At 25.5% G+C, this 11699-nt stretch overlaps 3 non-coding genes across 3 annotated transcripts; 1 reads left to right on the top strand and 2 right to left on the bottom strand.

Moving 5' to 3' along the window:
• Nucleotides 1–920: 920 nt before the first annotated feature.
• Trnag-gcc (transfer RNA glycine (anticodon GCC)) lies at nt 921–991 on the bottom strand. Its single transcript has one exon. It is a non-coding gene; the product is annotated as a tRNA-Gly (tRNA).
• A 2105-nt stretch (nt 992–3096) lies between these two features.
• Nucleotides 3097–3168, top strand: Trnag-ucc (transfer RNA glycine (anticodon UCC)). Its single transcript has one exon. It is a non-coding gene; the product is annotated as a tRNA-Gly (tRNA).
• A 663-nt stretch (nt 3169–3831) lies between these two features.
• Nucleotides 3832–3904, bottom strand: Trnak-cuu (transfer RNA lysine (anticodon CUU)). Its single transcript has one exon. It is a non-coding gene; the product is annotated as a tRNA-Lys (tRNA).
• Between the last annotated feature and the right edge of the window lie 7795 nt (nt 3905–11699).

The raw sequence follows: 11699 nt of genomic DNA, 5'->3' as shown, positions 1-11699 counted from the left end.
GAACTTCTTGATTAAGTAAAAAGTTTGTGTAGAAATTGCAACTTGTTATTAAAAAACTTCTTCCTTTAAATAAGTGTCAAGAAGTTTAATTTTAAACATTTGTAGTTAAAATATATGAAAACTACTACGAATTAGTACCAAGTTAATAAACACACCAAGCAAGTTATTCAAATGCATTAATCAACACATGATTTTCTTAATTATGTACAACACAGTTGAAACATTAATATAAATGATTTCAAAACAGCCGGACTAAATTTTAGTTGTTGAAAGAAAATAACAAACAGTGTAACTGTGATTTATTTAGATTCAAAAACACTTAAACTTGGATGACATTTTAGTTTATATAAAGTTTGAAATTTTCATAGAAAAGTATTCATGGTATAGTTTAAAATTAGAGGTGATATAATACGACCAAACAAGAAAAAATGACTTTCAATAATTTCTCAACCAAATTGAAAGCCATTTAAAAGCTTAATAGACTACAGAGACTCTGGTTTATATATTAAATAACTAGTAATTTAGATTTAGCTTTAGTAAGAACGACAATAATTTAGATAAGTTTGCACTTTTTGGCTGTGTTCAAAGTACGAGTTCAAAAAGCATACAACTATACTTTGTTCTCTGATCTATAGTTTGAAAAGTTAAGAAGTAAGTAAAGAAAAACAAACACAACTGCAAAGCTGGTTGTTATTATTGTATAAAACAACTCGTTATCTTTCATAAGAAACCAAAATTATAAATTTTAAGTTTTTAGGGGAAACTCGTATGAAAATTAAAAAAAATGAATTAAAAAACATTTCTTGCTTTTCTTGAAAAGAAATTAAAAAAAAATATTTTTTCAATAAGACAGTCTCTCGGATGTGATAAAAAAATAATACTAACTAAATTAAGACAGTGTTCAATCAAATAAGCAAAAGTGCATTGTCCGGGAATCGAACCCGGGCCTCCCGCGTGGCAGGCGAGAATTCTACCACTGAACCAACAATGCTTGTTAGAGATTCAAAATTTATACTATATAAACCAAATGCTTATCAAATGCAGCGTATCTGCATTTGCTTTTCAAAAGTAGCTAACCGTTGTGATGATATTAAAAATCAACTGTTCATTTAGCTTTGATTTTATGCGACTTGAATATTAGTGCATTTAGTATTTACTTTTTTTTACTATCTTATTACCGGTTCGATATTTAGTTTTTGTGCATTTTTAAATTATAACCATTTTTAAACACATTATTTATTTAAAAAAGTTAATTTATTTTTGTTACAGTAAAAAAAATTATGTACAAACCAGGGGCGTAGCGTGGGGAGGGACGCTGGTGCATGCGTGCCACCCAAAACAAAAAGAAGTAAAAAAAAAATGCAACATCTTTACACTTTATTGTTTATTTTTTCTGCTTAATTTGCCTTTTTTCAACTATGTTTTTCTAGTACTATTCGAAAAGTAAAACAAAATTTCTAATACCAATTAGTGACAAGTTAGGGAAATTACCCAGTATACTGATTCGGTGCGTAATTTCAAATGCGCACCGATGTTGATGAAAAACTCCATAAGGAAAAATTTTATAACTTCATTAACTTCATAAGAGTTTAGACTCAAACAGTACGCAACTAGTTAGTGCACCGAAGTAGTATAACCTTATGACAGATTTTTTAAAAGGGAAAAATTTTGTACTACAAACTAGACAATTTTGATAGTAACACTAACTAAATTTTTACATCAAAATTTAAAACCAGCTTATCTATTTATAAAACTAATGTACCATTTTTACTTTCGTTTATTTAAATATTAACAGACAGTATTTGGTTTAAAACTAAAATAAATTTACAGTTGCAACTACTTAAGCTTAATAAACAAAGTTAGGAAATTTTGTAAAAATATTAAAGTTTACTTAAACTTTGTTAAAACCAAGTTGTCACTTTGAAATCGAACTTTGTCAAACATTTTAGAAGCCGGTTGTTGAAAAAACATAATTAAAAATTAATAATGTTTTCAGAGGTGTCAATTTAAACAATTAACATTTTTGCATTCAAACATGATATAAGCAGTAAGTAAAATTTGTGAGTGAAACATTAATAGGTATATGCTTTTTTTACGTTTGTGTAAGCACGATGATGACCAATAAGACCAGGGAACTATTCAATTCTGATGATATGTTTTTATTTGGAAAAGTCCTTTAACTGTATTCTATTTGTAGTGCACGACTCGATAACTGAAACGTATTTTCGTACACCAGGTCCTAGGATCAAACATTTTTAGTGTTTTTATTTTATTCTACAAATTGTTCAAGACAATACTTGGATACAAATATTTAGCCTTGTTTAATCTTCTGATCCCAATAAAAATCTTAAAGTTATGGTAGTCGAAATTGTATAATGAGAAATTATAGAATCCTTTCATAAGAGCGATTAATCTTAAATTAACATTTAATTCATATAGAGCTATTTTATTAGATTACAAATTAAATAATGCATATGAGAATGAGACTTTTATTTATACTTAAATAAGTTAAGAACATTTAAGCCATAGCTTTAAAATTAACATAACTTAATAAAATTAGTAATTTTTTTAGTAGTTAATGAGAATTTGGTAATTATATAAGAAAAAAATCATCAGATATTTGTTTATGATTCATCTTAAATGTAGTATATAATAATTATTCTTGGTAGCGTAAGCTATTAAAGTTTTCTTTTTCAACTAAACAAAGTTGTAGAATTTTTTAAAATTTTTAATTAGCTTATTAACACCATTTATCGTTAGTTTTATATTACAAACAATTTTTCTTTTTTTTTAAACTATATGTAGCTAAAGCTTAAATGTGACGTCAAGAAATTCAGTATTTAGTTTTAAACAACAGCTAACGAACAGTAGCTATAAGTTTGCAGTTTACTTAACCACGTGATTATTTTCAACGAGCGTCAAAGCCATCGAGCAAAAACACGTTTAAAATTTGCAGCGCAATAATATAGCACATTTTGTCGAGTTAAAGGCAAAAAAATTAACGCTTGAACGAACATATGCTAGCATTCGAATGCGCTACAGATTTACTTGCCTCGACATTTGGGTTTATATATAGTAATTTTTCATTGCAAACAAGCGTCGATGGTGTAACGGTTAGCATTGGTGCCTTCCAAGCACTAGTTCCGGGTTCGACTCCCGGTCGACGCATTTTTGTACTTTTGGTACAGTAGTAAAATATTTTGCATTTAAGAATGGAATGATGTAAATGTTTTAAGTAGAAACGAATAATTTCAAACTAATTTTAGCAAGCTTTATGAAACTTAAAAACAAGTAATAGAAGGACTACTGATGTAAATCTACAATTTTCAACTGTATTTTGTTTTGAAATTATAAAGTTTGAATCAGATAGTAAGCAAGTAATTCAGTAATTATTTTTATGATCAGATACAAGTGTGTTGATCAGATATTCAAAAAAAAAATTAATTCGGGTAGCTAGTTATTTGTTGGAATGTAGTAATACTCTTGTATTTGATTTTCACATAACTCTATTTTTTATGGTTTAGTTACTTTCAAGTCAAAAATCAAGCTCACCTAATTAATTATGTATTACCATTTAAAGTAAACTAGTAGTAAATTTACAATTTTACAAGAAAATATCGTTAAAAATACAGGTCATAAATTATACCTATTTTTTTTAATATACATTCATAAACATTGTTCTGTTGACCCTGCTTAAACAATAAGTTGTTTTAGATTCTGTTTAATACTACTTGATATTAAAAAATATTAAAAAAAAACACAAAATCACCTAAAGTAAATCAATGTTATTATCAAAAGATAGTTCATTTCAGCAAAAAACAAAGAAAACCACGCCCAACGTGGGGCTCGAACCCACGACCGTTGGATTAAGAGTCCAACGCTCTACCGACTGAGCTAGCCGGGCGCTTAGGAAGAACCCTTGTTACAGCTATATTTGATAAAGTTTAATTTAATCTCTCATTGATTCTTTAATTGCTTATTACCAGTTAACAATTGTTATCAATTTATTTATAAATGCTGCTTTTTAAGTTACGTTAAACCAATAGAATTATTTTATGTAAGTAGTTGTTAGATAGTTTCCTAAAAATGAAATTTATTTTTATTTACACATCCTGGTCTTTCTAATAGAAATTTATTTTATAGGTTCATTATCTGCATAAATAACGGTATGAAATTTTAGTCATGAAGTTTAATGTATGAATTATTTTTCTTTTTTATATACTTTTATATTAATAAGTTTTATTGGTAGTTTATCCTTTATAATTTTATTTACGTAAAATATTTATAAACATAACCAACTTATTTCTCGAAGCTTTGTATATAGCTAACAAGTATGAGAACGGGTCAAATATGCACGGAGACACTTTTGCACAAAGGTTCGAATAAGCGTGAAGACACACTTTCGCACGAAGGCAATTTTGCACGAAAGTACATTTTTGTACGAAGACAGTTTTGCACAAAGAAACTTTTGCATGAAGGGTCACTTTTGTACGAAAAGTAATTTTTGCACGAGTGTTTAAAAATACAAATAAAATACAAAGAAAACATTGATAAAAATAAAGAAAATATGTATTAATTAAAATAAAAACGAAAGTTAAGAATAAAGATATTAACTGAGATTAAGGGTTAGGGGAAACAGTTATAGTAAAAATGAAAAAAAAGTAGTACAAATCTCAAATAAAATTTAATATAATAAAATAAAATGCAGAAAAAAAGTTGATAAAAAAAACAAAATAGAAAAAAAAAGTTACCGACCGGGGTTAAGAGTTAGGGGTAACAGTGATAGTAAAAACACAAACGTAAAGAAAAAATAAATTAATAAAATATAAGATTAAATAAAATTTTTTCAACCCGTGCAAAAGTGTCTTTGTGCAAAATTGACGCTGTGCAAAAGTTAACTTTCGTGCATATTTGACATCAACCAAAAAAAAATATTTTTTAATTTTAATGTTAAGTTAAATAATCAACCATTTATTTACCACATCAATGAAGTTTTTTATCAACATTTCAGTGCTAATTTATAAACATGTGGTCATAGACAAAATATAAAAATCTCTGCTATAACAAAAACTCTATTATCCGTAGATTTTATTATATTTAATTAAATTTTACTGAATATTTTTACACTTAAAAACAGTTTGCTTTTAAAAGCTTTAAATTGCTATTGTATCTGTTGAAAATATTTTTAAACTATGATTTAATAATTAATTAAAAGTAGAAAATAACTCTATACCTATACTTTTAAAATACTTTATTTTTGTCGATGGTGTAACGGTTAGCATTGGTGCCTTCCAAGCACTAGTTCCGGGTCCGACTCCCGGTCGACGCATTTTTGTACTTTTGGTACAGTAGTAAAATATTTTGCATTTAAGAATGGAATGATGTAAATGTTTTAAGTAGAAACGAATAATTTCAAACTAATTTTAGCAAGCTTTATGAAACTTAAAAACAAGTAATAGAAGGACTACTGATGTAAATCTACAATTTTCAACTGTATTTTGTTTTGAAATTATAAAGTTTGAATCAGATAGTAAGCAAGTAATTCAGTAATTATTTTTATGATCAGATACAAGTGTGTTGATCAGATATTCCAGATAAACACATATAAGCAAGTTACACTTTAATTGTACTACAATCAACATATCTGGTTAAAAATGGATAAGACAGCAAAGAAACGAAAACGCGTTCAACTAACAATTGAAAACAAGTTAAAAGTTTGCGAAATGGCAAACAATAATGTGCCTAAACCTGTTATAATGAGCCAGTTTAACATTTTGAACTTATAAAATTTTGTTGCGTTTAGTTTTGTCTGTTTTTATTCTTTTTTCTTTGAATAAAGTAAAATAAATTAAGTTAACAGAAATTTTATAGTACGTTTTGTTATATACATTCATAATATAACTAAGGGAGATAGTTTGTAAAAAAGCGATATTTTGTTGAAAGTTTTTTTTATTTATTTGATCTTTTAAGATACTTCTTGTTTAACCTGGTTTGTATTGTTTTAAGTCTTTGTATTGTATTATGTATTCTTTTTATATAAAAAGTTCTTTTAAGTTGTTTATTCTTTAACAGGTTTGCATAATGCCTATTAAATATTAATTACGGTAGACTTCCTCTTGAGTTCGCACTTTTTACCCAAAAAAGTGCAAACTTATACTTTCTTAAATTTAACTTAAACAAGTCTATTACTAACTAAGTATTAATAAAACAAAAAATACACAATATTTAATAGCTTATATAAATATTTTTTTTTTTATGAATGTTTGTTTTATGTTTTAGTTGATTTTATGTTTATTCATAACGTTATTGCATATAACATATTTAAATTTATCATTTTGTAAAAAAATGGTAATAATTTTTGAGTTAAAACTTTTTTATTTTGTTCAAAGTGCGAATTGAAAAGGAAGTCTACTGTATTAATAAAATGTTTTATGTTTTAAATATGTTAATAGCTTTGTTTTGACCGGGTTTATTTTGTAGTTTATATTTGTCGATTTACATTACACTAAAAGTTTTCATAGCATAGTGGTTAAAGTATTTGTTTGAAAGAAATTTATTGACATATTTTTGTTATTACTTGTTTAATCTGTATAAATAAAAAAACCTTGATAACCATTTAAGTTTTTATTTCAAAAATTATTTTTGGTTTTAAAAGAGTATAGATTTGATGTTTCTATTTGAAATGACTTCAAATTTTTCATTTAAAAGATTATTAAACTCAAATTTATTTTCTAACTTGATTTATTACTGTTAGAAAATCTATCAAATAAAATTAAATAATTTTAAACTAATTATACAACTGTTTTGTGTTTTATTTTATTTTTTAATATATTAGCAATTAGAATATGTTGTTTATTTCAATAGTTCAACACTAGCTTTTAGTTTTTCACTATTTTCTTCTGGTAAATTATTATAGGCTCATAACTAGAGAAAAAATAAAATTAAACAGTATTAAATAAGTAATCAAAAAGACTTCTACAGTTACAAAAGAAAGTTTTAACACAATAAAAAGTATTTTTTAATTGATTACTTTCTGTTCACAGAATTAACTGTAAAACATTTGTTTTTTTTTTGAATTTAAATGAAGAAAAAAAATGTTAAAATTAAGGTTTAGTTTCCTAAAGGTTATTTTACGTCAAATACTATTTAATGGTTCACTACTACAAAACATAAAGTTAGAAACTCGATGTAACATGTATATTATATATTGAATGTTTGTAATGATTGAATCAAAGTTATATAGAATTAGGAAGCAGATTTAGTTCAAATGTAAAATCAAAAATGAAAAATTTAACTTTAAGAAAAAACAAAACACAAAAAACAAATTTGTTATTGGGCTTACAATGCACTGACCGACAATTAATTTACAGCGACATACATAAAATCATAATGACCTAAATTAAATATATATTGTATTTTATAATTAATAAAATAATCAATTCGCAAAGTAGGAGTCGGCTGTTTAATTTAAATATCCCATACAGATATTTTAAATATTTAATAAGTAAATTGTGTTATATATGAAAGTTAAAATGTAAAACAACAAGGTAGTCATATGCTAAGTATAAACCTGCAGTAAAAAACCTACTAGCTCTCTTGGGCGTAGTAGGTAAAAAAGCACAGTTTATCTATGATTTGAATACAGGTTTCCAATTAAACTTGGAACTTAACATATAAAGGTGTGAAGAATTATAGTCGGAGGGTAAATTCTATAAAACTTTGATTCAATCATTACAAACATTCAATATATAATATACATGTTACATCGAGTTTCTGTGACTTTTATTGCATTCACCGTCGTTAAGTTTTATTAAATTTTATTGATTCACTAACTAATGGTTAATGTTTCATTTTTTGTTCATAATAGATTACATAACAACTAAATTAATGTTCTTTGCAATACAAATTAAATAGTTTAAATAACCTCATTTACATTGTGACGTAATTATTAGTTGTAACGAATGTATTTTTCATTAGTTAACAACAATAAAATTTTAATTAGTTATCTTTCCCATTAACGTGAGTTTTTTGTTTATATTATGATTTGTTGTTTTGTTGTGTAATTTAGCTTACTTTACTTATTTTAGACTTAATAATCACAAATATTATATAGTTTTATAACAGTCGGATTTAATATTAAGTATTTTACCTATCAATAACTATTATCTGTAGAAAATATCTTACTCTAATGAAAACATGTATACACCTACTTTATTCTATGCTTCTATTCTCTCATTACAGTAAATGACATATGAAAACTCTATAATTTATCTTAAATAACAATGAGCAATAGACAAGCAATGAAAACAAAGATTAACTAAAATTTATAAACTATTTTAAATACTGAAGGTTATGTTTTATAAATTAGTTTTAACGTTATTTCTAAATTGTTAAAAAACTTAGTTATGGTAAAGTCAGTTTATATGATTAATATTTTGAAATTATTTATCAGTAGGCCAGCAATAAAAAAAAAAAACTTTGAATTTAAGTCTTGGTAAACAAAGTTAAAATAATAAAAGTATCGCATAATTTAATATTAGTTGTTTTTATTTTTAATAGTTGTTATTTTCGGATTATAGAACTTAATAAGAAAAAAAAATGATGAGCCCGTCCGGGATTTGAACCCGGGACCTCCCGCACCCTAAGCGGAAATCATCCCCCTAGAACAGGGGTCGGCAGGCAGTTGGTGGTCACGGGCCAAATTTCAAGTTTACAAAGTCTTCACGGGCCGCAGTTTTAGTTTTAGTGACATTTGAAAAATCTAATGGTTTTAGTCAAACTAGAGAAAAGTTTTACTTTTATTCACCTTATCATTTAGTATGACTTTTAGCTATACAAAGAATGCCTATTTAAATTAATATTTATTAGAATAAAATTTTCTTTGACTAATATACTTAAGTGTTAATAAGCTATGTACTTTCATAAGCACTTAAGAAGTTAAACTTAATACTTTTGTAATCTTACTTACAACCTAACTCTCTATAAAAACCAAACTTGAAAGACAATTTATGGGTTACTTTAATATATTTGTTATATTATCAACCCTTTTTTTCATATTTCTAAGAATATTTACTTCAAAAAAAGTTTTTGCGTGTTAAATAGTTTACATTCATTAAAAAAAATTAGTAATTAGTTAACTTAATAAAATTAATACCGGTTTGTATGTCAGAAAGCTAGAACGAATTCTTTAGCATAATTAATTCTCGAATACTTAAATAAAATATTTTATTTGTAACTATTCTTTTAAATGGTTGCCACTTAAAAAGCAAAAATGTCTGAGTTGTATCAAACCAGCCTAAGTTTATTAAAAGTTTAAAAAGGTAATAAGTCGTTTTAATCAAGCTTAAATACCTAGTAAAAATATCATCATCATCAAAAAGTACACAAAAGGTAAGAAAACAAGAAAAAAACTACAATTAGTAAGCTATACTACAGTCATAAAACCTATTCTGGGAATTAAACGATTTCTTTAAAGTGTTTGAAATAAAAGCTTCACACACATCTGAGTTTTCAAGCTTTTAAAATAGCCTGTTTTATGTAGCAACCCAGTTAAAACAAAGTTCACCACATAAAGAAATAACGAAAGTTATTAACAGTAAATAAATTACATGCCAAAAAAAAATTTAAGTCAGCTGGAATAAATAATTAAGTTTCTTAAACAATTTTAACAAAATTTTAAAATTTTATTAAGTCATTAGCAGAATAGAAAATCTTATTTTTTATGAAGCATTATAGCAATTCTTTATCTGCAATAAAAATATTGCATTTAAAAATATAAATTGTAAAATATAAGACGAGCTACAAAAATAAAATAAAACGTTAGTTAGGACTTGTTGCGAGAAACGATAAAAAAACAAATCACCAAAGTCAGTTCCAACAGAGCACATGATTATTTTCAGTAACTACAGAACTATCAGAAAAAAATTGTTATGGCAAGTTATAAAGTAGCAAAATTTATTATTAAAAATGAGATACCGTTTATAATTGAAAACTTTTTTAAAGAATTTATGTTGGCAGTAATGAAAAACCTTTGTTTGTTTCTTCAGTGACAACAAAAAGTCGTACTTAGAAAATGCTTTAAGGTTATAAAGTCGCATAAATCAAATTAGGACTTTAATCAATCTGTTAACATGAGAGCACTGATAGAAAACCTATTGCTCATCTGAGAATTTTTATTAGAGATGTTTTTACTAACTTTGACATTTCAGTAGAATTTCTCGGTTTAGTTCCAACACGAAGCACAACAATCGGCGAAATTTTACAAGTAAAGGTGCAATGCACCAATACAAAGTTTTCAGAAGTACAATTCCTTCTTTTATTTTTAGTATAAAGTTTAATTAAAGTTTAAAAAGTGTATTAAAAAAGATATCAATATTAAAAAATACTGTTAAGCTACTTTAATATATTTTTTAATAAAGAAATCTTTATCTGCTAAATTTTTTGTGTCAAATCGAAATTTCATGACTTTACATGTAAAAATTGTTTGAAATTATAAGTTTTTTCAAAAATTCTCAAATTCAAGTTTTTTTCAAGAATTTTTAAGCACAAATTTTAAGTTCAAAGCTTTTCCGGGATTCAAGTTTTTTGGCAACACTGATGTTCACACTTAAATGTACACTATAATAAAAATAATATTTTGAATTATATCAGCTGCAAGACTTAAAATCCAACATATATTATAACTTAAACTATCACTGTGGGTTGAGCAAAACTTACGTCATAAGTTTAATTTGCCACTCTTTCAAGCAAAAAAGCCAGCCTGAGTCAACAAAAACATTCCTGATATTTTTGTATACAAAAAACAATTCTAGCCAAAAACTTATAAAATGACTTAGTTGGCCTGAGATATAAAGTCTTCAAATAGTGATAGTCTGAGTGTGTGTCAATGCTTAGTTGTTTATTAGCTTGAATTTGAACTATTTTGATTAACAATGTACAAACTTGATAAATTTACCATCTCTAAATCTAGTTTATATTAAATAGGTAGCTCCAAAAAACAGCAAATGTGTGTATTAATATGCAAGGCATAAAAGTTAACTTAGTTTGACAAAAACAATGTTTGAAAAATGAAAATGTATACCCAACAAAAACTATATTAATTTATGTCATATATACTGTTTTAAATGTGTCTGTACAAATTTAGATATTACATGTAGAAACAACAACGTTAGAAAATTATGCATAAATTAAACTTTAACTAACTAAAGTATTAAATAAAAAGTGGTTTAAAATATGAGCATCTTTTTAAGTTGGTGTGCATATAAATTAATTTTAATGTAAAGAAAACTTCTAAAAAATTAAAATGTGTAAAAACAAAAATTAAATAAACTTTACTTTCATTACTATGTTATTTTGAATGTTTTTACACTTAACATTTGTTATTTATAACATTTACAAATATAAAATCTATAAAATAAACTTAGGTATAAAAAATATTGAAAAAGAATATCTAAGCTACAAAGAAATGAAACTTTAGTTAATAATTGTGCAATACTTTTGTACAAAATCGTAAACACTTGCATTTAGTTCATTTAATAAATATGTATTATATAACTAACCTATTAAGTTCAAGCACTTTTTACTCTCTTTTTTCAGATAATTACTTGCTGTTGTAACAAAGGTGTTATTATGAAACTCAGAAAAATATCCTGTTAGAATTCTAATCTGTCTTTTTCACATATCAAATTAAAGCAGTAATT

This window comes from Thalia democratica, chromosome 2 (genome assembly GCF_965202585.1).
Source record: "Thalia democratica chromosome 2, ktThaDemo2.hap1.1, whole genome shotgun sequence".
Lineage (NCBI taxonomy): Eukaryota > Metazoa > Chordata > Thaliacea > Salpida > Salpidae > Thalia > Thalia democratica.
Note: the sequence above shows the minus strand (reverse complement) of the source record. Positions and strands in the feature narration are given on the sequence as shown.